The sequence below is a fragment of the Cnephaeus nilssonii genome (genome assembly GCF_951640355.1).
Source record: "Cnephaeus nilssonii genome assembly, chromosome: X".
In the NCBI taxonomy this organism is placed as follows: domain Eukaryota; kingdom Metazoa; phylum Chordata; class Mammalia; order Chiroptera; family Vespertilionidae; genus Cnephaeus; species Cnephaeus nilssonii.
In genome coordinates this window covers 103,284,957-103,312,711 of record NC_137071.1, presented here as the reverse complement: position 1 = coordinate 103,312,711, position 27,755 = coordinate 103,284,957, and the positions used below count along the sequence as shown (strand labels likewise).

General features: G+C 43.6%; 1 pseudogene across 1 annotated transcript in view; it reads left to right on the top strand.

Moving 5' to 3' along the window:
• The first annotated feature begins 1,320 nt into the window (after nt 1-1,320).
• Nucleotides 1,321-27,755, top strand: part of LOC307095398 (heterogeneous nuclear ribonucleoprotein D-like) — a 193,686-nt pseudogene continuing 167,251 nt past the window's right edge. The window contains exons 1-3 of the transcript in view: nt 1,321-1,378; nt 2,347-2,542; nt 3,430-3,655. The product of the transcript in view is annotated as a heterogeneous nuclear ribonucleoprotein D-like (transcript). The remainder of the gene's footprint in view (nt 1,379-2,346; nt 2,543-3,429; nt 3,656-27,755) is intronic.

Sequence of the window (27,755 nt, the reverse complement as noted above, 5' to 3'; positions counted from 1 at the left end):
TCCAATATACTTCAGTTCACCTCATCTTCCCTTGCTCAAATGCTTTTCTCTCCCACTAAATGCTGTTAAATATCCTCTCTTCTATTGTATAACTATTTATAAATTTTCAGTGACCTTGCCTGGACTCCCCAACTTCACTCTAAGTTCCTCAAGAGCAGGAAAATATATTTTTTCCATTTTTTATTAAGGTATTATATGAGTACATATCTTACCATATCTTTCCCCAACCCACTCCCATACATGCCCTCACCCCCCAGTGCTTTGTGTCCATTGGTTATGCTTATATGCATGCATACAAGTCCTTCGGTTGATCTCTTATTTCCCCCACCTCTCCCTAACCTTCCTACTATAATTTGACAGTCTGTTTGATTCTTTACTGCCTCTGTATCTTTTTGTTCATCAGTTTATAATGTTCTTTATTATCCACAAATGAGTGAGATCATTGTTAGGTCGAGGCAGGGGGGAAGTCCAGAGCCAATGCATGCATCTGCAAGGTAGATGGTGACAGAGATAACTGGCACCTTCTTAGACCCCTGGCCCGAGGCAGAAATTCCACACCTCTCATGCCCTCTCCCCTCCCCCCACTAAACAGCTGTATAAAAGAAGTACCTATGCCCCCTTTTGGCGCGAACTTCCCTGGCCCACCCTCAGACCAGCAAATTTCACCCGGGAGCGCAAGATTAAAACCTCCCCCGTTTTAATCGCCTGGACTCTCTGTGTTTTGTCTCCTGGGTTGCAAACCTCTCATCTGGTGCCGAACCCGGGAGGGGGTGCGAGTATCCCATTTTACTGTTCACGGTCCGGGGTGCCACCCCCTCTTGTCTCCTCGGAACCCTCAGGCTTCTCTCCAGCTCGGCAGCATCAGCAGGTAAGTCCCAGCCCCTATTGATTCCTAGTGGTCGTTCTTCCGTGTCTCTGTCCGCAAACCACGGCCCTCCTCAGAGATTGCCTTCCAGGCATAGCCCTCCAGGCCTCTCCAGGAGAGGTTCTGAACCTGGGGAGGCAGTGGAGACATTCCTGCCCCCCTCGGTTCTCTGGCCTTTTGGCCTCACTCCGGACCCCAGGGGGTAGGGGAGACATGCCCTGCCGTCCCTCGGTTCCCCGTCCATAGCCTTGGCTCAACTATTGGGACACCGGTCCTTGGGCCTCCGCTACTGACCCTAGGTTTCAGTATGGGCAATCAAAAATCCAAATCTGATCCTAAGACACCTCTAGTGTGTCTCCTAATCAATCTGGCTAAGCCAGGCCTGTCCCAGGATCTGCGTCCTAAATGCCTCATTTACTTCTGTAACGTGGCATGGCCTCAGTATGAATTGGACCATGGATCAAAATGGCCTGATCACGGCCATTTTCAACTTCAACATCCTAACTGACCTCAGTAATTTCTGCCAATGAGCCAGGAAGTGGCCCGAGGTTCCATATGTCCAGGCCTTTTTCTATCTGTGCTCCTGTCCCTCCTTCTGCTCCTCCTGTTCCACAGCCCAGGTTCTCCTAGCTCACGAGAAACCCCCTCTGCCTACCAACACCCGTCCACTTTCCACCTTATCTGAACCCCCTGAGAATCTTTCCGCCCCTCTGACTCGCCCGCCTCCCTACTCCACGGCTCCTTCTGCCCTGCTGTCTGTTCCCTCCCTTCCCCCTTCCTCACTTTCCGACCTCCCTCCACCACCCCCTCCCCCAGCACCTTCTCCCTTACCTGCTGACCTTCCCCTTCCCCCACCCCCGCCTGCTTCCCCAGTCAGCAGCCACACCCCCTCCCGGGCTCCTCCTCTTCTCTGCCCCCTCCAGGAAGTTGCAGGGGCTGAGAGAGTGGTCAGGGTCCATATTCCCTTCTCTCTGTTGGATCTCTCCCAGATTGAGAAGCGGCTGGGGTCCTTTTCCACCAACCCTACCGCGTTCGTCAAGGAATTCCGATACCTTTCTCAGGCCTATGACCTCACCTGGCATGACATCCATGTCATTCTTTCTTCCACCCTAACATCAGATGAAAGGGAAAGAGTCTTAGGAACGCAGATCAGATCCACCTTACAGATGCCTCTATGCCGGTGGGGGCCCAGGCCATTCCTCATCAGGAACCAGGCTGGGAGTACTAACTAGATACCCCAGAAGGGCGAGACGGGCGCCGTTGTCGCGACCAGATGCTCCAATGCCTGATAGTTGGCCTACCGGCCGTCTCCCACAAGGTAGTTCATTTTGACAAGCTGAGGGAAGTTACTCAGGGACCAGATGAGAACCCCGCGGTCTTCCTTAACAGGTTGACTGAGGCTCTGACCTTATATACTTGTCTGGACCCTGGGTCCCCGGCCAGAGTGACAGTTTTAGCCACTCACTTAATTTCGCAATCAGCCCCAGATATTCGAAAGAAATTTGAAAAGGCGGAGGATGGCCCTCAGACTCTTGTTTGGGATCTAGTGAATATGGCATTTAAGGTTTTTAATGCCCGTGAGGAGCAGGCAGAATTGGATCGGGAGGCCCGCCTTCGACAAAAGGTGAATCTGCAAACTCAAGCCTTGGTAGCAGCCTTGAGGCCCACGGCAGCCATGTATGGTCAAAAGGGGACTGTGCGTGGTGGAGGTGCAACGAGAGGATGAGCGCCACCTGGAGGATGCTTCAAGTGTGGGAATGAAGGCCACTGGGCAAAGCAGTGCCCCCAGCCCCGGGCTCCAACCAAGCCCTGCCCAGCGTGCGGTCAAAACGGCCACTGAAAAAGTGACTGCCCCTGGAAAAGTGATAGGCCCTCTGCATCTCAGCGTAGAGGGGCCGCCCTTCCAGGTCATGACCTGCCGCTGGCCATGCTGGAACTGGCTGAAGACTGAAGATGCCCGGACTCGACGACCCCCATCACCCTTGCCGTGCCCAGGGTAATGCTCAAGGAAGCGGGTAAGCAGATCTCCTTCCTAGCTACCTTCTCTGTCCTGCCCTGGTTTTCCAGGCCCCTGTTCCCTTCCACGATCTCAGTCATGGGTATTGACGGCAAATCCACCTTCCCGCTGGCCACCGGACCCCTTCCCTGTCTCCTCGACGATAGCTCTATAACCCACTCGTTCCTAGTCATGCCTTTGTGCCCCGTGCCCCTTTTAGGACGGGATATCCTCACCAAACAAGGGGCCACTCTGCAGCTCACTGGAGTCCTTCAGCCTCCCTGCTTCTTCCGCTCCTGGCCCCCTCCCTTCACGGGAACACTGATCCCCCACTGCCTGCATCCCTTGTCAACCCAAAAGTATGGGATACCTCTACCCCGGTGGTTACTAGACACCATACCCCGGTCAGGATCAGACTTAAGGACCCCACCTCGTTTCCCTCCTGTCCCCAGTTTCCTATCTCCTTAATTCATTGCTGAGGGCTCAAACCCCTCATTACTCGGCTTCTGGGACAGGGTCTCCTCATACCTATAGACTCTCCCTGCAACACCCCCATCCTTCCTGTTAGGAAGGCAGACAGGACCTACTGGCTGGTGCAGGACCTCCGACTAATCAATGATGCAGTGGTCCCCATCCACCTGGTGGTCCCCAATCCTTACATTCTCCTTTCCCGCATCCCATCTGGTACCACCCACTTTTCCGTCCTCAACCTCAAGGATGCCTTCTTTACCATCCCTCTGGATCCAGACACTTACCATCTGTTTGCATTTACTTGGGAGGACTCAGAGGAGCAGGTATCCTGCCAACTCACCTGGATGGTTCTGCCCCAGGGGTTCAGAGACAGCCCTCATCTGTTTGGCCAGGCCTTAGCCAGAGACCTCCAACAATGCTCATTAGAACCCAGCACTCTTCTCCAGTATGTAGATGAGTGCTGGGTTCTAATGGCCAGGCCTTAGCCAGAGACCTCCAACAATGCTCATTAGAACCCAGCACTCTTCTCCAGTATGTAGATGAGTGCTGGGTCCTTCTCTGCAGCCCCTCTTTAGACATTTCTTGGAGGCAGACAGCTGGCCTCCTCAACTTTCTAGGGAACAAAGGATACCGTGTGTCCCCTGCCAAGGCGCAACTGTCGGCCCCCACCGTCACTTACTTGGGGATCTGTCTGACCCCCAATTCCTGAGGACTGACAGTTGACCGAGCACAGGCAATATGAGACCTACAGCCTCCCACTTCTGCAGAACAGATCTTGTCCTTTCTAGGGCTGGTAGGATTCTTCCGCCATTGGGTCCCAAATTTTGCTCTCCTAGCTAAGCCTCTACACCAGGCCGCTAAAGAAACACCAGTAGATCCCTCTCCTCACCCTCCCTCGTTCGCCAGGCTTTTTCTAAGCTCCGGGATAGCCCCCCTCTCTCTCCTGGACATCTCTAAGCCTTTCCAACTATTTACTGATGAGAAACAGGGAATAGCTATGGGGGTCCTCACCCAGCCCTTAGGGCCAGCCTTCACCCCCGTAGCCTACCTGTCCAGACAGCTTGATTCCATGGTCCGGGGATGGCAGCCCTGCCTCTGGGCTCTGGCTGCAGCTGCTGCTCTCACCAAGGAGGCCCAGAAGATCTGCCTCCAGCAACCCTTACAGGTCTTCTCCACCCATAGGCTACAGGATCTTCTGTCACACCGATCCTTATCTCTCCTTGCCCCCTCTTGCATGCAGGAACTCCATCTCCCGTTCCTTGAGAGTCCTGACATCTCCCTAACTCAGTCCCCAGCCCTGAACCCAGCCACTCTCCTTCCTGCTGCCTCCACCCAACCTGTGGCAATGCACTCCTGCCCCGAGGTCATCGAGGCCCTCACTCAACCTCAGACGGGACTCTCAGATCTTCCTCTCTCTAATCCTAACTTAACTCTGTGGATGGAAGCTCGTGCCTAGACCCCCAGGGACGTCGGAAAGCCTCCTATGTGGTGGTAACACTCGAGCGGACCCTGGAGGTGGCCTGGCTCTCAGAGGGTACCACCTCTCAAAAGGCTGAGCTCATTGCGCTGACCAGGGCCCTGCATCTGGCCAAAGGGAGGAGGGTAAACATATATACAGACTCCAAATATTCCATTCTGATAGCCCATTGCCATACGGTTATTTGGAGGGAGAAGGGCTTTCTCTCCACGAAAGGCTCACCTATTATCAACACCAGACTCATAACCCGCTTACTTGATGCCTTACAGCTTCCCTCCCAGGTAGCCATCGTGCACTGCCAAGGCCATCAGACTGACTCCTCGATGGTTACGTGGGGAAACGCCCATGCAGACGCGGTGACCAGAGGCTTAACTCGGGTGAAGAGTCCCCAGCCCTGATCCCGTTCCTTTCCCTTCCCTCCATTACCCCTCAGTATACAGAAGAAGAAAAAAATAAACTCCTACAACGGGGAGGCTCTTCTGGTCCTGAGGGATGGATCTTCATAAATAACAAGATCACCCTTCCCAAGGCTCAGGTAGGGGCCATTGCCCAACAGGTCCACCAGTCATTGCACATTAGACCGCTGGCACTTTGGAGGTTCCTCGAACCCCTCTTCATCTCGTCCACACTGCGAGAGGCAGTCACGAGCGCCTGCTCCTCCTGCTCCACATGTGCAGCTGTCTCACCCCAGGGAGGAATGCGCCCCAACTTTCCTACCCATCAAATGAGGGGACACTTCCCAGGGCAGAACTGGCAGGTAGACTTCACCCATATGCCTGCCCACAAGAAGACCAAATATCTGCTTACCATGGTAGACACCCTGACAGGGTGGGTAGAGGCCTTCCCTACCCGCAAGGAAACTGCTGAGGTTGTGGCTGAGACCCTGATAACACACATAATCCCTAGGTTCGACCTCCCCACCTCCATACAATCAGACAACGGCCCAGCTTTTATATCAAGGGTCGTTCAGCAGGTTAGCACCTCACTTGGCATCTCCTGGAAACTGCACATACCCTACCGCCCACAATCATTGGGTAAGGTCGAGAGGGTCAATGGCCTCCTTAAAGACCATCTAACTAAACTCTCTCTAGAAATTCGCAGTTCCTGGCCGGACCTCCTGCCCATGGCCCTGACCAGAATCCGGGCTACACCAAGGAGCCCCACCTTCTTAAGCCCTTTAGAACTCCTATATGGGAGACCCTTCTTGCTCAACCATCATCTTCATACTGACCCTCCTCTCCTGGCTACTTATCTTCCATACCTGTCTCTACTCAGGCAGCTGCTCTGGGAACACGCTGACAGGTTTCTGCCCAGGCCAGAACCAGCCGACCAAGGCTCCTGAGGACCAGCCCTTCAGCCGGGGGATTCAGTCTTCCTTAAGAATCTACATCCCAAGGCCTTAGAGCCCAGGTGGACGGGACCTCACACAGTAATCCTCACAACCCCCACCGTGGCCAAACTACTTGGCGATCCATTGTGGCACCACCTCTCCAGATTCAAGAGGACCCCAGAGCAGCATGACTTCTATAAATGTGAGGTGTTGGGCCCCACTAATGTCCGCCTTAGCCACCCTCCCCCTCTTCCTTCTCCTCCCAGCGCTGGGAAACCTATACCCACCCCCACCTGCTTATGTGTGGAGGTTCAAGGTCCATGAAACCTACAACCAGGACAGCACACAAGTAACCCGGCAGGTAGGATCTCAGGACTGCCCTCTGGTTGGATGCCAGGTGGAGATCCTGATTGCTGTTGACCTCCGGTCAGTGTCCAATGGTGGCCAACCATATGCCTGTTTTGCTTATGACCAGCGGAACCCAGACAGGTGTAATCGAGACGTCAACACCTATGGGGGTTGCCGCTGGTCAGGTTGTGTCATCCATGATGCCTACAATGAGGTCAGGTCTGGCCCCTTTTTCTGGAAAGACGGGACCTTCAACATCAGGGTCCAGGACCCCTGGGACCAGCGATGGGTTGCGGGCGTTATGGGAAAACTATATGGGGGTGGTTAGAGCTCGACCCCTTCAGGGATCATCTACATCTCCCAGGAATATGTCATGGCCCAGGAGGCCCAAATCCAAGTCTCCAACAGCATCCTACAGGCCGAACATTCCCTTAAAGGGAAGCTGCCTGATTCCCCCCGGGTAGAAGTCCTGTCTTCTTGGCTCCAACTTATCCAACACACTCTACTATTCCTTAACGAGACCCGCACCCTGCCCAATGTCTCGCACTGCTTTATATGTGTCTCTCTCCAAGGACCTTTGCTGGCTGCCGTCCCACTCATGACTCCTCCAGGAACCCAAGGACATGGTGAATGTCAGCCTCACCTGGCTGGCATTCCCCTCTGGGAACCCGAAACTCCAGAACCCACCTTGCCCCCGCGGATATGCTACCAGACCAGCAACCCGGTAACTGTGAGACGGGACACTTGGAACTGTACCTAAAACCACACTGCAGCCAGTCCCATCAAGGCCAGCCTGGGTACCTTCTTTTGGTGCAATGGCACCTTAAACAACTACATAAACTCCTCTGACCCCGGGCCTTGCTTCGTGGTCACAGTAGTTCCCCAACTAACCCTGTATGGAGAGTCAGAGCTTGCCTGGTTGCTCCCTTCATCCCACCCCCGGGCCCGCCAGGCTGCCTTCCTCCCTGTCATGTTGGGGGTAAGTATTGCTGCCCCAGTAGGCCTAGCTGAGGGGGCCCTCACGAACAGCATAATCTCTGCTCAGGATTTCAATGACAAACTCCAGATAGCCCTGGAGTCTACTACTGCCTCCTTAGCCTCCCTGCAGCGGCAAGTAACATCGGTAGCCCAAATAGCCCTGCAGAACCGACAGGCCCTAGACCTTCTTACTGCAGAAAAAGGAGGAACCTGCATATTCCTTCAAGAAGAATGCTGCTACTACATCAACGAGTCCGGAGTGGTGGAACAGAACGTGCAGACTCTGACTAAGCTGAGTGAAGAATTACGTGCAAGACACTCCCAGGACAACTCTCTTTTTGGCTGGCTCCAAAGCCCTTTAGCTACCTGGATCCTACCCCTGATAGGGCCCCTAATTCTCATCTGTGTCTTTTTTCCCCTCGCTCGCTGCCTCCTCAAATTCAACCGCTCCCGGATCCCGGAAATGTCTCGGGTGACTGTAAACCAGCTCCTGCTCGACCACTATACATGGCTACCCTTCGACCCGCCTCTGCCTGACCCTGGCCTTTAACATTCCCCACCCCCTTCGCCCCTGGTCAGCAGGAAGTAGCCAGGACAATTTCGGCACCCCCTGTCACCAAAAGGCCGGGATGTTAGGTCAAGGCAGGGGGGAAGTCCAGAGCCAATGCATGCATCTGCAAGGTAGATGGTGACAGAGAATAACTGGCGCCTTCCTAGACCCCTGGCCCAAGGCAGAAATTCCACACCTCTCTGCTTCGCAAACCTCTCAATCATGTGGTGTTTTTCTTTCATTGACTGGCTTATTTCACTTAGCATAATGCTCTCCAGTTGCATCCAGGTTGCTGTAAATGGTAAGAATTCCTTCTTTTTTATGGCAGCACAGTATTCCATTGTGTAGATGTACCATAGTTTTCTGATCCACTCATCTGCTGACGGGCACCTAGGCTGTTATAAGTTGTGCTGCTATGAACATAGGGGTGCATGTATCCTTTCTGATTGGTGTTTCTAGTTTCTTAGGATATATTCCTAGGAGTGGGATTACTGGGTCAAATGGAAGTTCCATTTTTAGTTTTTTGAGGAAACTCCATACTGTTCTCCACAGTGGCTGCACCAGTCTGCATTTCCACCAGCAGTGCATGAGAGTTCCTTTTTCTCCGCATCCTCGCCAACACTTGTCGTTTGTTGATGATAGCCATTCTGACAGGTGTGAGATGGTACCGCATTGTCGTTTTGATTTGCATCTCTCAGATAATTAGTGACTTTGAGCATGTTTTCATGTGTCTCTTGGCCTTCCTCTGTCTTCTTTCGAAAAGATTCTATTTAGGTCTGTTGCCCATTATTTTATTGGATCCTTTATCTTCCTTTTATTAAGTTGTATAAGTTGCCTGTAGATGTTGGAGATTAAACCTTTATCAGTGATAACATTTGCAAATATGTCCTCCCATACAGTGGGCTTTCTTGCTGTTTTGTTGATGGGTTCTTTTGCTGTGAAAAAGCTTTTTATTTTGATGTAGTCCCATTTGTTTATTTTCTCTTTAACTTCCATTGCCCTAGGAGCATTATCAGTGAAGAAGTTCCTTTGGCATATGGCTGAGATTTTGCTGCCTGTAGATTCCTCTAGTATTTTTATGGTTTCCCGTCTTATGTTTAAGCCCTTTATCCATTTTGAGTTTATTTTTGTGTATGGTGTAAGTTGGTAGTCTAGTTTCATTTTTTTGCATGTATCTGTCCAATTTTCCCAGCACCATTTGTTAAAGAGACGGTCTTGAATGTATGTTCATGACTCCTTTGTCAAATATTAATTGAGTATAGTGGTTTGGGTCGATATCTGGATTCCCTATTCTGTTCCATTGGTCTATATGTCTGTGCTTATGCCAGTACCAGGCTGTTTTGAAAACAGTGGCTTTGTAATACAGATTGAAATCTGGTATTGAGATCCAACCTACTTTATTCTCCTTTCTCAGGATTGCTGTGGCTGTTCGGGGTCTTTTTTTTATTCCAGATGAATTTTTGGAGAGTTCTTTCTAGGTCAGTGAAATAGGATGTTGGTATTTTAATGGGGAGTGCATTGAATCTATAGATTGCTTTGGGTAGTATGGATATTTTAATGATGTTGATTCTACCAATCCATGAACATGGTATGTTCTTCCATCTGTTTGCATCTCCCTGTCTCTCTTTTTTCAGTGTCCTGTAGTTTTCTGCGTATAGGTCTTTTACCTCCTTAGTTAAATTTATTCCTAGGTATCTTAATTTTTTTGGTGCGATGGTAAATGGGATTGCTTTTTTAGTCTCTATTTCTGTAAGTTCATTATTGGTGTATAGAAATGCCATAGATTTCTTGGCGTTAATTTTGTATCCTGCTACATTGCCGAATTCATTTATTAAGGCTATTAGTTTTTTGATGGAGTATTTTGGGTTTTTTATGTACAATATCATGCCATATGCAAATAAGGACAGTTTTACTTCTTCTTTTCTAATTTGGATGCCTCTTATTTCTTCTTCCTGTCTAATTGCAATGGCTAATACTTCCAGTACCATGTCGAACAGGAGTGGTGAGAGTGGGCATCCCTGTCTTGTTCCTGTTCTTAGGGGAAATGGTTTTAGTTTTTGCCCATTGAGTATGATGTTTGCTGTGGGTTTATCATATATAGCTTTTATTATGTTGAGGTATGATCCCTCTATTCCCACATTGTTGAAAGTTTTTATCAAGAAAGGGTGCTGGATTTTGTCAAATTCTTTTTCTGCATCAATTGATATGACTATGTGATTTTTATCTCTCAGTTTGTTTATGTGATGTATCACGTTTATTGATTTACGGATATTGTACTATCCTTGCATCCCTGGGATAAATCCTACTTGGTCATGGTGTACGATCTTTCTGATGTACTGCTGCATTCGATTTGCTAGAATTTTGTTGAGGATTTTGGCATCTATGTTCATGAGGTATATTGGCCTGTAATTCTCTTTCATTGTGTTGTCTTTATCTGGTTTTGGCATTAGGGTGATGCTGGCTTCATAGAAGGAGCTAGGAAGTGTTCCTTCCTCTTGAATTTTTTTGTAATAGTCTGAGGAGGATAGGTTTTAGTTCTTCCTTGAATGTTTGGTAAAACTCCCCTCTGAAGCCATCTGGCCTCGGGCTTTTGTTTGCCAGAAGCTTCTTGATGACTGCTTCAATTTCTTCCATAGTTATTGACCTATTGCGATGTTTAGATTCTTCCTGATTGAGTTTTGGAAGGTTATATTTTGTTAAGAATATGTCCATTTCCTCCAGGTTGTCCAGTTTGTTGGAATGGAATTTTTCATAGTATTTTGGAACAAGCCTTTGTATTTCTGTGGGGTCTTTCGTTATTTCACCTCTTTCATTTCTGATATTGTTTATTTGGTTCCTCTCTCTTTGCTTCTTGGTGAGCCTGGCTAGAGGTTCATCAATCTTATTTATTCTTTCAAAGAACCATCTCTTGGTTTTGTTGATCATATGTATTGTTTCTTTGATGTCTATGTCGTTTATCTCTGCTCTGATCTTTATTATTTCCTTCCCCTGCTTACACTGGGCTTTTCTTGTTGCTTTCTTTCTAACTATTTGAGTTGTAGTGTTAGGTAATTTATTACCATTGTTTCTTGTTTTTTGGCAGTAGGCTTGTAGAGCTATGAACTTCCCTCTCAAGACTGCTTTTGCTGTGTCCCATAGATTTTGGATTGTTGTGTTTTCATTGTCATTTGTTGCCATTATGTTTTTTATTTCTTCCTTGATCTCTCTGGTAACCCAGTCATTGTTTAATAGTATGTTGTTTAGTCTCCATGCGTTTGATATTTTGGATAGGTTTTATTGTCTTTGATTTCCAGTGTTATGCCAGTGTGATCTGAAAAGATGCTTGATATGATTTCTATTTTCTTGAATTTGAAGAGACTTTGCCTATGACCCAACATATGGTCTATCTTTGAAAATGACCCATGTGCACTTGAGAAGAATGTATATTCTGTGGCTTTGGATTGAAATGTTCTGAAGATGTCAATTAATTCCATCTGGTCTAGTGAGTCATTTAGGATTGATGTTTCTTTGCTGATTTTTTGTTTAGAGGATTTGTCCAATCGTGATAATTGGGTATTAAAGTCTCCTACTATGAATGTATTGCTGTCAATCTCTCCCTTGATATCCTCCAGGAGGTTTTTATGTGTTTGGGTGCTCCTGTATTGGATGTGTATGTTTACCAGAGTTATTTCTTCTTGTTGGATTGCTTCCTTTAGTATTATGAAGTGGCCTTCCTTATCTCTTGTTATGTCCTTCACTTTGAGATCTAATTTGTCAGATATTCATATTGCTACCCCAGCTTTTTTTTCATTTCCATTCGCCTGAAAAAAACTTTTTCCACCCCTTCACCCTCAGTCTGTGTGCATCCTTTTTTCTGAGGTGTGTTTGTTGTAGACAGCAGATATATGGGGTCTTGTTTTCTTATCCAATCTGTTACCTATGTCTTTTGATTGTCACCTACGGCATTTAATCCATTTACATTTAAAGTTATTATCGATAGGTACTTATTTGTTGCCATTTTTATTCTTTATCCCTGTGTTCCTTCTTTGCTTCTTATTTCTTTTCTTTCTTTCTTTTTTTTTTTTACAGCAGACCCTTTAGCATTTCTTGCATTGCTGGTTTGATGGTAATAAATTCCCTTAGTCCTTTTTTGTCTGTGAAGCTCCTTATTTCACCTTCAATTTTCATTGATAGCCTTGCTGGGTACAATATTCTTGGATTCAGACCCTTCTTTTGCATGACTTTGTATATTTCATTCCATTTCCTTCTGGCCTGATGAGTTTCTGTTGAGAAATCAGTTGCTAGTCTGATGGGGGTTCCTTTGTATGTAACTTCATGTCTCTCTCTGGCCATTTTTAAGATTCTTACTTTTTCGTTGGTGTTTGCCAATTTAATTATAATGTGCCTTGGTGTCGATCTTTTGGGGTTCATTTTGCTTGGGACTCTGTGAGCTTCTTGAATTTGTGTGGGTTTTTTCTTCCCTATATCAGGGAAGTTTTCTGTCATTATTTCTTCATACAGGTTTTCTATTCCTTGTTCTGTTTCCTCTCCTTCTGGAACCCCTACTATGCAGATGTTGTTTTGTTTTTTGTTGTCCCAAAGTTCCCTTAGGCTCTCCTCCTGCTTTTTAATTTTTTTTTTTCTAGAATCTGCTCTACTTGGGTATTTTCCCCCACCTTGTTTTCTAGCTCACTGATGTGGTCCTCTGCTTCTTCTGGTCTACTCTTGATGCTTTCTATTGAGTTCTTTACAGCAGTGATGTCATTTTTCATTTCTTCTTGGTTCTTCTTCATTTCCTCTTGGTTCTTACTGATATTGTCGAATTTGTCTTCCATTCTTTTCAGCCACCTTATGACCATTTCTCTGAATTCTTTCTCTGATAGGTTGCTTGCCTCGAATTCATTTACTTCCTTTTCTGGTGATGCCTGCTTTTCTTTCCTATGGGGGCTATTTCTTTGTCTCCCCATGGTCTCTCTTCTCCGGATGTCTGGTTATGTAGTTCTCTCTCTCCTTTTTGTGGTGGAGTGTAGAGCTCCTCTGAATCCGCGTGTTTGCGCCAATTGGGAACCGGTGTTCTGGGTTTCGCAGCTGTTCAGTTGGTGCTGCAGTTGTAGATTTTCAGGCTTCCCATAACATCCACTTTCCCCTTCAAGATGACGCGGTCTCCGCGTCTGAGCTGTTGGCTCTGGGAGGCAACTCAGCAGCAGTGGGGCTACCCAGTCAAGGGAACCCCGTACACCAGTCCAGTCCCCCACCTTCTCCTGGAGTAAAGCTCTCCCTTAACTTGCCAATAAACACTCCCCATGCGACCCTCAGCTGTTCTTTATTTCTGCTCCGGGACAAGGCTCGGGACACGTCTGTCTATTCCGCTGCCATTTTTTCGGTCTCAGGAAAATAATTTATATATTTATTTGCAAATTCCTACAGCATAGCATAGCACAAGGATGGGCACAGATTCCCAATTCAAAGTTGAAGACAAAAGTAACTCCAATACCCAGACAGGAGGGTGAGGTAAAGCTCTTCCATGATCAGTATAGACCTGATTTTCCTTACTTTTCTGTTTGCAAGCCCACTCACATATTGAATTCATATATTCTCTGCTTGTGCATGTACCTTGTGAGCCAATGTTTGTCCAGATTTCACACTGACATGATATTGTCTCTCCCTTGAAATAGGCCTTGTGAATCAAATACGTATCCAGGTTTGATGAGGCTGTCACTTTAAGGAATCAGTAGACCCTGGACATTTTATAATATTTATAGCTTTAACTATTTATGAGTGGGTCTTGAATGTCATGACATGTAATAATTTGTAATTTTGCTAAGGCATAAATTTGAATTGCACACAGTTTAAGGTTGATGTGATGGAACAATTGGCCTAGTAAGAATACTATGGTTCTTAGAAGGAGCATAGAAGCTACATGGATGAAATTGTATGCCAATTATGTAATTGTGGGATTTGTGAATTAAAGGGAAGCTGGAGATGTGTTATGAACGACTTCCCTGAATGTCAAGCATTCATTGTACAACAAACTTCATTGAAGTACAATGAACTTCAATTTCCTCATCACAATAGTCAAAGACTTAGTCTTCAGATATTTTTCTCATTAGCATTCTTTTGATTTAAACTGTCTTAAATGCAATCATACAACAACATGCTTATTGAGAGTTGGGAAGAGATTCAGAAGAAAATAAGCAGATCTATACTAATATATATAAAAGCCAAGCTACCGTAATGACAAAATGACCAGAACAACCAGTTACTATGATGCACACTGGCAGATCGGGCCCTGATTGGCCCACCCCAACCTCTTGCAGCCCCACCCCTTGGCCTTCCCCGCCCATGATCACCCCCCTATCCTTGATTGAGGGTGAAGCCAGCCGGCCAACTTCCTGCAGCCCCTCCCCCCCACCGTCCCTGCCCCAATTGGCCTCCATTGGGGTGGGCCAGCTGGACCCCACCCATGCACAAATTTGTGCACTGGGCCTCTAGTTTTTTGTAAGGAGAAATTGGGAATCATGAATTAGTTTTTAGTTTCACTTCTGCACTGAACTCTTTGGTAGCTGTGACTTCAGCCAGATTGCTCTCCTTCTTTATTCTTCAAATTTCCTTATCTGTAAAATGAGGAGTTTAGAGCAGATTATCTCTTAGGTCCTTCCAGGTATGATATAGGAATTCATGACCTAAATTACATTTCTGTTTGTATTTGAAGCTCTGTTTTCAGTGTTGCCCTCCAAAAGAGATTGATAACTGTCATTACTGAGTATCCACTGGGCTAAAGCCATCAGAACATGAGGTTGAATTTACAAGTAGCTTTTTATCTCAGAAAAGGTGTGGACAGTTCCTAGGGCACACTGAGGTTTAAAAAAACAAAACCCAACAAGCAAATGAACAAACAAACAAATGAAATACATTATTTGTAAATCAATTTGGAATCTTTTAAAAAGTCTCTGGACTTTCTTTTGACTTCAAAAGAGAATTTTTAAAAAGTTTTCTTGACTTTATCGGGGTGACATTGCTTCACACAACTATATAGGTTTCAAGTGTACAATTCAACAAAACATCTGCACACAGTATTATGCACCCCAAGCAAAGTTTCTTTCTGTCCCCATTATTCCCCCTTTGCCCAAATCCACCTATAGCCACCCCCACTTACTCCTACCCATTTCCCTCTGGGATATCACCACAGTCTTGTCTGTGTTTATGTGTTACATATACACTGATTGGCCAGATTATTATGATCGCTGAACACATAATAATCTGGCCACTCAGTATATATATATGTATGTGTATGTGTGTGTGTGTGTGTGTGTATATATATATATATATATATATATATATATATATATATATATTAAAGGCCCAGTGCATGAATTCATGCATGGGTGGGGTTTGGCCAGCCTGGCCAGTGGGAGGAGACATGGGTGGTTGGCCGGCCTGCCTGCAGGTTGAACTCCTGATCAAGGGGACAATTTGCATATTAGCCTTTTATTATATAGGATATACACTGAATGGCCAGATTATTATGTGTTCAGAGATCATAATAATCTGGCCACTCAGTGTATATGTGTGTTTTTGTTTAATCCCTTCACATGTTTACACTTTCTGATATTCTTCTGAATTTTAATGTGTAGTTTTTGGAACTAAGAACGTAGACTGATAATCTGTCCTTTATTTCAGGAGGCTCCACAAATTAAATGCAGCTGCTGCCTCAGGGTTGGAAGTGAAAGTTAGGAATGGTTTCCAACTTGGAATCACAAACTAGTCAGAACTGGAAGAGAGAATAGGACATTATCTCTTGCTAGAGGTGGTGGAAATTGGAGCTTAAAAATGGAAAGTGACTTCCATTCAAATTTTATTTGAAAATATATATTGAGTATCTACTATGTGCCAAGTGCTGGGAATATAGCAGTGAACAAGGCAAAGTCCCAGTCTTATGGATCTGACATTACAGTGCTTGAGAGAGACTAACATTAATAAGTACACAAATAAATATGACAAGTCCTAGAAAGGAGAGGTAAATAGTACCATTGGGAGCCAAGAAATGCCTTCATGAGGCAACCATGTTATGATGAAAATTGGATGATGAGCAGGAGCTAACTGGATGACAAAGGGACAGAAAGTATACCATTGTGGCTAGAGAAGAGAGAATCAGATAATGGTAGTTAAAAATAAGGCTGCTGCTGAGGGCAGGAGATAGGCTGTGCAGAGTCTTTGTCTTAAGAGTGACAAGAAGCCATTGGAGGGTTTTAGCATGGGAAGGCCATAGTGAGATTTGTGTTTTTAAAAAAATCACTCTAGCTACTATGAGGGTGAAAAGGACAGATGATAAGAGAAAAGGCTGGAGCAGTAGTTTGGGTCTAACTGTGAAAGGGCTTGAACAATAGGCTAAGGAATTTGACTTGATTCTGTGGACAGTGAGGACTCATCAAAAGCCGAGGTTGGCAAACTGAGTCCACCTCAGATTATGATTGTAAGAGAATCCTGTATGAAGTCAGTAGGTATTATTGGTAGATAACATTAAGGGATAAATGAGAAATAAATACCCTCTATATTCTGAAGTTGGCAGCTGACCCAGATAATCCCTTCAAGTTCCTGGCCTTCATCTAACAAGAAGTGTGATACTATTTTTCCATACATTGAAGTCACTGGAGAATATACCAAAAATATAACTCTCTCACATAGCTCTGAGTCAACAAGTATTTATGGGGCCTGTGCTATGAACTTAGTGGCTAGATTCATAGCATTAATTATCTATTACTGTGTATACATTACTTCCAAACTTAGCAGCTTAAATCTAAACACAGTTATTATCTCACAGTTTCTATGGGTCAGATATTCAGGCATGGCCTAGCAGGCTACTCTGATTAAGGGTCTCTCACTGGCTATAATCAAGGTGTTGGCCAGGGCTGGCATCTCATTTGAAGGTTGAACTGGGGAAGGATTTTTCCAAACTCATGTGGTTGTTGGCATAATCCAGTTCCTGGAAGGTTGTTGGATTAAAGGCCTCAATTTTTTGCTGGCTGTTTGGTGGAGATCACCCTCAGTTTCAGGCCTTGTGGGCCTTTTATTCATGGCAGCTTGATTCATCAAAGTGCAATAGCCAATGAAGCAAGAGAGACTCTTGGTGCTTGTTCTGGTGGACTTTACAACCTCCTTGGGAAGGCAAAATCCATGTATAGGAAATAAGTGGGAAGCACTGCATGTGAAAGACTGTAATTAAATTCCCAAGTGTATGAAAATAGACATATAATTTTGATAGGGAGGGTTAGTTACACAGCGAGGAAGAAGGCATTCTAGATATGAGGTATAGTGTGTGCAGTGATGTGTGAGCAGGTCAATATGGTATGTTCAGATGACAAGAGACTGGAAGCTGGGTGAGTAGAGGGTAAGTTTTAGAGTGCAATGGAAAGCAGGAGAACTAAACAACAGATTTCAAGTGTGCCTTAGAGTTTTGAGAGAGAATCATGTGAGGGAAGAACCATCATCTCTCCAATGGATGTTTCTGTCAATGGCCAAAAGGGTTATCATGTGACTGGGCCTTAAAGGCACATATGTTGATGAGAATATACTTTGACAATAATTTTTATTTTTAGCATTTACAGTATAATTTTCCTTATGCAATCATTGCTACCTTCAGGTTGTTTCTCTGAACATTTCCCTTTCAGAACAACAAAAAAGTGAGTGGTAGCTCTCCCTTTTATTACTTCCACTAGAGGCCCGGTGCACGAAATTTGTGCACAGGGGTGGGGGTGGGGTTGTCCCTCAGCCTAGCCTGCACCCTCTCCAATCTGGGACCCCTGGAGGGATGTCCCACTGCCCATTTAGGGCAGTGGGACATCCCGCTCACAATCCAGAACTGCTGGCTCCCAACTAATCACCTGCCTGCCTTTCTGATTGCCCCTAACTACTTCTGCCTGCCAGCCTGATCACCCCCTAACCACTGCCCTGCCAGCCTGATTGATGTCCAACTGCTCCCCTGGCAGCCTGTTTGCCCCCAACTTCCCTCCTCTGCTGACCTGGTCACTTCTAACTGCCCTCCCTGCATGCTTGATTGCCCCCAATTGGCCTCCCTTGCAGGCCTGGTCCCTCCCAAATGCCCTCCCCTGCTGGCCATCTTGTGGTGGCCATCTTGTGTCCACATGGGGGCAGCTATCTTGATCTTGTGTGTTGGAGTGATGGTCAATCTGCATATTACTCTTTTATTAGATAGGATAGAGGCCTGGTGCACAGGTGGGGGCCAGCTGGTTTGCCCTGAAGGGTGTCCCAGATCAGGGTGGGGGTTCCCTTGGGGCATGGGGCAGCCTGGGTGAGGGGCCTGTGGTGGTTTTCAGGTCGGTCATGCCACCCAGCAACCCAAGCAGAGGCCCTAGTATCTGGGATATATTTATCTTCTACAATTGAAACTTTGTAGCCTGGAGCGAAGCCAAGCCTTCTGCTTGCTCCGTGGTGTCAGCCATTTCTGTTGGAGTTTATTCATCTTCTATAATTGAAACTTTGTAGCCTGGAGTTGAGGCGAAGGCCAGCCAGGGCAGGTGGAAAGTTTGGCTTCCTCGGTTGCGGGGGGGCAACCTTAGCCTGCTCTCTCCAGCTCCATGGCTGCCGCCATTTTTCTTGGGATTTATCTTCTATAATTTAAACTTTGTATTCTTGAGTGGAGGCCTGGGCCAGCCAGGGTGTGTGGAAAGCTTGGCTTCCTCTATTGCTGGGGAAACCCAAGCCTCCCTTCTGCTCTCTGTGGCAGCAGCCATCTTAGTTGGGGTTAATTTGCATACTCGCACTGATTTGCTGGTGGATGTGGCTGGTGGGTGTAGCGGAGTTATGGTTAATTTACATATTACTCTTTTATTGGGTAGGATTTCTTTTGATCCCAAATATAAGCTAGAGAGCCTTTGCTTGTTGTTGTATATGGTTTGTCTTTGAGGTCAATATTAGAATATCTTTCTCTCATGTCTGGTGCCCTAACCCCAAGCAGGCTCATCCATCCCACTTTTAATGCAAAAGCTTGTAAACTAATAAAATAACAACAATTACTAAATAGCTGAAAGTGATGGAGTTGTACATTTTATTTGTAGTTCTCTATGGGAATTAAAAATGACTTGGGCCCTAGCTGGTTTGGCTCAGTGGATAAAGTGTCGACCTGTGGGACTGAAGGGTCCCAGGTTTGATTACAGTCAAGGCCATATGCCTGATTGTGGGCTCGATACCCAGTAGGGGGCGTGTAGGAGGCAGCCAATCTATGATTCTCATCATTGATGTTTCTATCTCTCTCTCCCTCTCCCTTCCTCTCTGAATCAATAAAAATATACTAGTATTTCAAAAACAAGAACAACAACAAAAAAAACACACAATGACTTGGGAAAATAATTTACTTTGTTCTAGTTCTTAGTAGAGTGTCATATAGCATCTGATAAATGTGCCCAACAGATGACTGACTGAGTGCAATGCCAATGACTTTTTACAGACAATAGTGTGGTGATTGCCAAGGGAAAGAGGGTAAGAGGAATGGAGGAGGGTAAAGGGGGGATAAATGGTGATGGATGAAGACTTGACTTGGGGTTGTGAACATACAGTACAGTGTATAGATAATATGTTGTGGCATTGTGCATCTGAAACCTGTATAATTTTAACCAGTGCCACTCCAATAAATTCAATACAAAGGAAAAAATGTGACAAGGAATTTGACTTAATCTGGTACAATTGTACCAAGTTCCTTGTGCAAAATGAGAAATCAGTGTAGATGTGGATTGCATTTGGATAATTTAAAACTGCTCTGGGGGGATCTCCACCTCTCAAGTAGAGGCTCTGTAAAACAATAAGCCAGTTTATCAAGGATGGTATTTATTGCTCGTTGTTTTTCTATTAGTGAGGAATTATGCTAAGCCCAGCAGCAGACATTTTGTGTTACCATGGCAGCCCATATTTCCTTCAGGGTTGTGACCCCTAATGACTACAGTGGGAAAGCAGAAAAAATAGAGACTCTTTGAAGATTAGTAAATAAATGCATTATTTTTTCAAACTGTCTCTGGGATGACCCCACAGTATAGAGGAGAAATGAGGAAGCACTTCAGATTGAGCAAATGGTTATATGTAAATACCTGCACTGGAAGAAAACAAATCACCTATCATTTGATTATTTTTTAAGAGTCTGTTTTGTCTGAAAATGAAAGTAACATAAGCTGGACTTCATACTGAGAAAATAATATTATTGTGCATGAAAATGTAAACAGGCATTGATGTTCTCCTTTCATTCTCAACAACTAATTTTTCCCCTCATCGGTTGTTCAGATATAATATGGCTCCTGGGATAATTTTACAATGTTCCTCGATGGATCACAGACAGGAAATATAATGAGCATAAACAACTTTGTAGGCATTGAGAATGCAGTCCATCTTTCCTTGGTAAAACTGGCTTTGTATTGTTTTTGACCAAATTGATTTGTCTTAATTGACCTTATACATTCTGAACAAGAAGCTAAAAACAAGATTAAAAAAGTAAGCATCAATTTGGGTCCACTATGTATAAGGTATTTTTTTATTTCATATTTTCTTTGAAATCACATCTACGTTTATTCATACAATAAATATTTATTGAGTGCCTACTATATTACTACTGTTCAAGATACTGTGTTCAAAAAATAAATTAATTAAATAAACATTAAAAAAAGATACTGTGTTCAGGTGAAAATGCATCTAAATTTGTATTATTTGGGTAGAGTGAATACAAATGGAGGATTGTATTTGTTTGGTGTGTCCTTTATTGCTCTCAAATGAGTTATTTTGTGGAGTATAAACAGAGGGAAAACATGGTATAAACCACATGTCTGAGATGTTGATAATTCATTTCTTTCAACAGTGTATTTGTATAAGAAACATTTACTTACTAGGAAGCTACTATGTGCCAGGCAGAGATCCAGCCATTGGGGATGGAGTTGTGGGCAAGATCTAGCCTATGACTTCAAGGATAACACAGTACAGCTGTAGTTTTAGCAGCTCACTTTGAGTTGGCAGCTTGCCTCGCTGCTGTTGTAGCAATCAGAAGGGACTATGTTGTTGGGATTGTGTTTCCAGTGATGTGAATTGATCTGTGTTGACCCATTAGTAGCCTCTCATATGGTTTGCCTTGTATCAAAGGCATGGATTTTGGCCAGGCAATGTTCACTTATTTTTTATTACTTGTTTCTTCCATAATATTTTTACCTTATCTTCTGCATGTTCTCTTCAGTTAGGAAGATTTTTCAGAGCTTTATTTTGTATAGTTAATATTTTTTAAAATTATAGAAATATTGATATTTTGTTCTACACATTACTTCTGTTCCCTTCTTTGGATATTCTGATACACCCTTTTTCACCCCCTCCCCACAGTGAAAGATTGAGACTCACTGGGAAGACTAATCAAATTTCAGAAAACGATCTCCTTAGAGATCCATTCTTCAAATTTGGTTTTAATAGCTTTCAGCAGGTCTGCTTAATGAGTAAGCTAATATTTTAAGTACTTGAAATTTCTTTGCCAAAAATGTTGAATAAATTGCTAAATGTTATCACCCTAAGAGGCAGTATTTTAACATTAATTCCACATATGATGTGGATATCCATTTTCATAAAAGAAACAAAACCTCAACCATCAATACAAACCAAATCATTGTTGCATTTTGGCCATAAAGTTATGAAGTTTCATTTGGAAGAGTCTATTCCTTGTATGAATAAATCTGTTTCCATTAATTTCTTCTCTATGATGTCCTCAAGGACTGCTAGAGAAGGGAAGGAAGTTGAGACTAGACAAAGTCATAGTGGGGTTGGGGTGTTCTGAAAAATAAGAAGGGGTCAATTGGGTTGTACAATGGTGAAAAGAACTGATATTGTGTCTCCATGCTAATCAGCTGAAGGCTGGTAAGGCTTGATTTGGCTGACTTAGCTGTGGCTGATTGTGCTTATAGGTATCTTTATGGGGTATACATCTGGTGGCTTCTGAAGCAGCTTCCTACTGTAAGAATGAGAAATAAATACCTCTATTCATCAAGTGTGGGGGCAACAGACCATAACTGTGCTCCTATCTTTCAGAGATAGCAAATAATCATCATAAGTCGTGGTGAAAATATTTACAAAAGTCTCTTCCAACTTTGATTCTATGATAAACTCTTGGAGAACAGATTATAGACCTCAGTTGGTATTTTTGTCCTTTCTTATCTTCTGGCTTCCCATAAAATAATTCCACACAACTTCCTAGACCATAACCTGAGCAGGAGGAGATATTTTATCTCTGTCCCATTGCAAATTCTCTGAGATGACTAGACTTAATTGCTCAGTAGCTGTGCAGCTTTAAAACACAGGGTTTGGAAAACACTAGGGATTGGCACCAGGGAGAATACATATGAATAGAATTATGCCAGTGAGAGTGATGTTGTTGCCTCCGCCTTGCCTCTACTTATTTCTACCAGGTTCCAGGTAACTTTCCTAGATACCCCAGTAAAGCTACTTATTCCTACCAGGTGGAATTGGGGTTGTTCTAGTCTGCAAAAGGAAAAGGAGGAAGGGCAGCCTACCTTATGCATATCCCAATGTGTTAATTTATGAGACCTGATGTTGGTCTTACTCTTATCTGTATCTATGACATCACATAGACCCAGGAATGAGGCTTCAAATCCATTACTTTCTCAAGAAGTGAAACATTACCTGGAGGAGATAAGGAGAAAACAAATGCTCTTAGCAGGCCAAAGATTATAGAGAAAAGTCTTTCAAATTTATATATGGATGGACTTAAGAGTAGCCTCCATCATCAGGTCCAGAAGTGCGTATAATGGAAAATAGACTTTAACAATGTTTGTATCAGTCAATAATTATTTGGCAGGCAATCTTCATAACAAGCCTGCTGGTGGAATCTGATGGCAATCTAGTAAAAGGGGATTTATGGAAAGAAAAATAAAGCTGTTGAGAGAAATCAGGGCTCAGAAAATGTAAAAAGACAGATGATTGATATAGTTTGTGGAACTACATAGGGACCCCCCAGGAAAGGGTTCCATTAACTGACCAGGAGTGAGTCCTCCAGCAATAATTTAAATCAAGGGACATCTGTGAGGGAGATCATTCCCTGTCTGGCCACCAGGACCCAGGCAAGAGCACTTTGAAAGTAATACAGAGAGGTCACAGTCACTTGGTCCGTGCTGGAGTGGCTGAGGCAGAGACAGGTTTGTTTTGTATAAAATCAAATTTTACTTTCTAACTATATATGTAAACATGCTGATAACAGAAATTTTGAAAAATACAGAATATTATGTATAAACTGATAATAACTCATAATTTTACTTCTGGAGATAATCACTATTCATATTTCAAGTACATCCTTTGAAATTTCCACTCTAAGCTCATGTATATATTTCCTTATAAATTTGTGATCACTATGTTTTACAACCTGTTTTTATCCCCCACATAATAAGATGTTGTGATTCTTTTCCTCCTCTTTACCTGTCTGAATCCTACTGCCCTCTAAGGGATCAATCTAACCTTTACTCACTCACAGCAAATTCTCCTAAACCCTAGACAAGGTGCAGTTCCTATTCTCTGGGATCCCATGACACCCTACTCTTGACATTTGACAACAGTATTCATCCCATTTTCTCAATTCGTGTCTCTTCTTCAAGAGTACAAATCTGTCTTAGTCACTGCTATATCCCCAGAGTCTGGCACACAATAGGCAAAAACTAAAACAACATTTATTAAATACATAGATGAGAGCATTTTTAATTTGCAACTCATTGGAACTATAGCTTAGAGCCAACATTAATGGATCAATAAACCCCAAGTTTGGGACCTCGGCTATGGGTAAGAAGAAGCAGCAAGAGCCAGAGTGCTTGAGTAATGGATATTTTTTTTTATTTTCTATGATGGCTTTACCTATAAGGCTGTGCGTGCACAACTCACCTCTTCTAAATATGGTTTGAACCCTGAAAACTCATTACTTTGTGGTCAAGTCATTTTGTTCCTCACTGGCTGATGAAAAAAGTTCCAGAAAGAAGTTCCAGAAGCATGAAGCTGGGGTAAAGGAAAGGCTATTGTACAGAGGCCACTATGATATAAGGAGTACTTCAACTTCCCCCTCCTAACTCTTTAGGTGTTGGTATTGGTGGGAGTAGTAGTGGAAAGTATAACAAGAGCAAAAATATCCAGGGAACCTGGATATATTTATTCAATGAGCTTTGCTCCAGCACTGAGGCACTGCCAAAAAACAATCATTGGGTTTTTAAACCCCATGGTAAGGAGCTGCTGGGTGTTGCCTGAGAGCAGGGTATCTGGATGGATATAGAACATTAGCAACCCAAGCACTTGATGGAACCCTAGAAAACTGCATGGAGGAGGATTTTGATCTATTTCAAGAAAACAGTGCTGCCTGATTCAAATCTTATTCAGTGCAACACTGCTCTATATTTAAATGATCCAGTCACTAACTAGTTTCTTCTTATACTTTTATTTAATTTATTTTTTTAATCCTCACCCAAAGATATTTTTTCATTGATTTTTAGAAAGAGTGGAAGAGAGAGGGAAAGACAGAGAGAAACATCAATGTGACAGAAACACATTGATTGGTTGTCTCCTGCATGCACCCTTACCAGGGCCCGGGCCAGGGAGGAGCCTGCAACCAAGTTATGTGCCCTTGACCGAAATCAAACCCAGGACCGTAGGATGACACTCTATCCACTGAGCCAAACTGGCTAGGGCTTTTCTCATACTTTTGATAAAGCTTGAGAATAGTAGTTTTGTTTTGTTTACAATAATTTCATTGAGCAGAGTTTATTTTTAATCCAATAGAGTCTCACAAAGTTAATTTCTGTTACCAATATTATTCCTGCAACAATGAAGTTAAGGAAAATAATTGTTTTGATTTCTGATGAAGAGAAAAAATTGTAAAGTGGAACTCTTAAGTGTTAGATCAGCTGATAAGATTCTTTTCTGGCATTTAAAGATCAGCAATCTTTGCAGAAATGGCAAAGTGCATTCAGCCTCCAAGCAGTGTGTATGTTGTACATTTTTTGTCTTCATGTTTCTAACCTAATTTAGAACTAGACTGAAATGTACTGTAGATTTTAAAAAATAATTCCATTTTGAATTCTCTCTATGAAAACTAACCTCTTTAAGGTCTATAATACATTAATTTATCCACTCAACATCCTACCATGTGCAAGTACTGTGCTAGGAACACAGTGACCAATGAAGGAAGATAGTTGAAGGAGGCATGGCCCTTGCTGCCAAGCAACACACAACTCTACTCCAAAAACTTAAAGGGCTTAAATGTCAAAATTCTTCTCCTGAGTTTTCATGGCCCTTTGCCTCTGAAAATATGTGATTCTATCTTCCCTGGACATTCTTTCCTTTTCTACTTCTTCAAGACACAACCTCTGTTCCAGTACTATTACAGACACACAATATGTAGCCCCACCTTCTTGTCCTTACACTTGTTGTCCTCTCCCATCCTCTCAAGGCTCAGCTCAAAGTTTGTCTCTTTCATGTGTATTCTTGGCTTAATTTGCAAAATACATATCCAGAGTCAGGTCATCTCTCACCACTTCCATTACTACCACCTTGATTCAAGCCACCATCATCTCTTCCAAAGACTATTTGTAAGAGTCTCCAACCTATCTCTCTGCTTCTATTCCTGTACATCAAAGTCTATTCTACACACATTAAAGTCATATTATATCACCTCTCTGCTCAGAACCTTCTATTAACTCCCTATCTCACACAGAGTCTATGTTTGCCATGACCTATAAAGCTGGACATGATCTGGCTTTTGCTACTTTTCTTACCTTATTTTTCACCACTCTTCCCCTCACTTACTCTGCTCTACTCTAGAGGATCTCAACCGTAGTAGATCTAACATCTTCTTTTTATAATGCCCCTTTTATTATCCCAAAATGAAATGTATAAAAAATATAACTTATCTATACACATATCTTTTAAATACTAATATAATGCCCCCAAGTAACATAAGAGAAATACAAGGAAATAATTTATAATAAAACAGTACATATGTTAATATGTAAATCCTGGGACACAGCTACACTTGAAAATATAATAAAGTAGTAGGAAGCTTTGTACCAATAATGAAAACTCATAATGAAAGTGACAGCTCCAATGTTAATTGATAAAAGCATGTTGTAAGGGCTGTTCTAGTTGTGTTGCTGTGGTTAAGTGATTTTTTTCTGAAATGTCATGTATTTATTTTTCTTAATATTGATTTTTTAATGTTTTAAAATTGATTTTAGAGAGAAAGGAAGGGAGAGGGAGAGATAGAAACATTAATGATGAGAGAGAATCATCGATGGCCTGTATCCTGCATGCCCCCTACTGGCAATCAAGCCTAAAATCTGGGCAAGTTCCCTGACCAGGAATTGAACTGGTTACCTCCTGGTGCATAGGTCGATGCTCAACCACAGAGCCACACTGGCTGGGCATGAAATGCCATGTATTTCTTGATAAAGTTCCAGATAAAATGAAATATGGTCTTTCTTACCACTGATACCCCTTTTACAAGTAGGGTCCTCCAATCACTGGAACAATTACAAACCAAAACAAAAATGCCTGCTCACATTTTCAAAATGACCTCTAGAAGAATTATTGATGACCCACTGAGAATTATTGTTTAGCCCACTGACCTTGCTTCTCTGTGACTATGTGAAGCTTGTTCCCACCTCAGAGCCTTTGCACTTGCTGTTCTCTTTTCCTGTAAGACTCTTCCACCAGATAGCTGAATTACTCCCTCTCTCTTATCTCAGGTCTCCGGTCAAATAACACTACTTTAGTGAGCCCTTCCTAGACCATTCTATCTAAAATAGTATCCTTGCCCAATAGATCTCTATCTTTGCACTCTTCTTAAATTTTGTTCATAATGCTATAACTATTGCTAACTGACACTATCTTAGATATCTATTGGATTACATATTTATTGCCTGGCTCTCCCACTAGACTCTAGTCACTAGCTGGAAATATCCAAAATATAAGGAACTTCTATCTTTTACATTGCTCTATTTCCAGAGTCTAGTAAATAGAATCTGACCTATATTAACTACTCAATAAATATTTGTTGAAGGTATGTCTGTCAACTCCCCCTCCTATACACTGCACTCACATGCAACTCTGCTCCATAATGTTCAGCACTATTATGTGTCATGTGTAGCTGCAGTGAGATTGGTAACTGTTGTCTTCTCTGTGGCTTTTTAAAAATATATATATTTTATTGATTTTTTACAGAGAAGAAGGGAGAGGGATAGATTCAGAAACATCAATCAGCTTCCTCCTGCACACCCCCTACTGGGGAAGTGCCCACAACCAAGGTACATGCCTTTGACCGGAATCAAACCTGGGACCCTTCTGTCCACAGGCCGACACTCTATCCACTGAGCCAAACCGGTTAGGGCTCTCTGTGGCTTTTCTTATTATGAGCAGTTATCAGTATCCAAAAGTAGCCAGCTTGCTAACCAGCCAATCACTTGTCTGTGTCATACTTTTATTTATCGTTCTCTTTTGTTCCCATCCAGGATAGGCATTTATAAACCAGCATTTGAATTATACACAAAATGAAGCTATTACACTGATTAGAAATGGTGTCATTTCCTGGATATGCTAAAATGTTGTCCCTGTGGTCTGGGTTACCTCTTTGACTTACTTAGTAGATGAACAAACCAAATAAGGTAGTATACTGGGTTTCTGATCCCCAATGTGGGAGAGGGGGTATCAGTCAAGTGGAAGAAGTATGGCCCAAGAACAGGG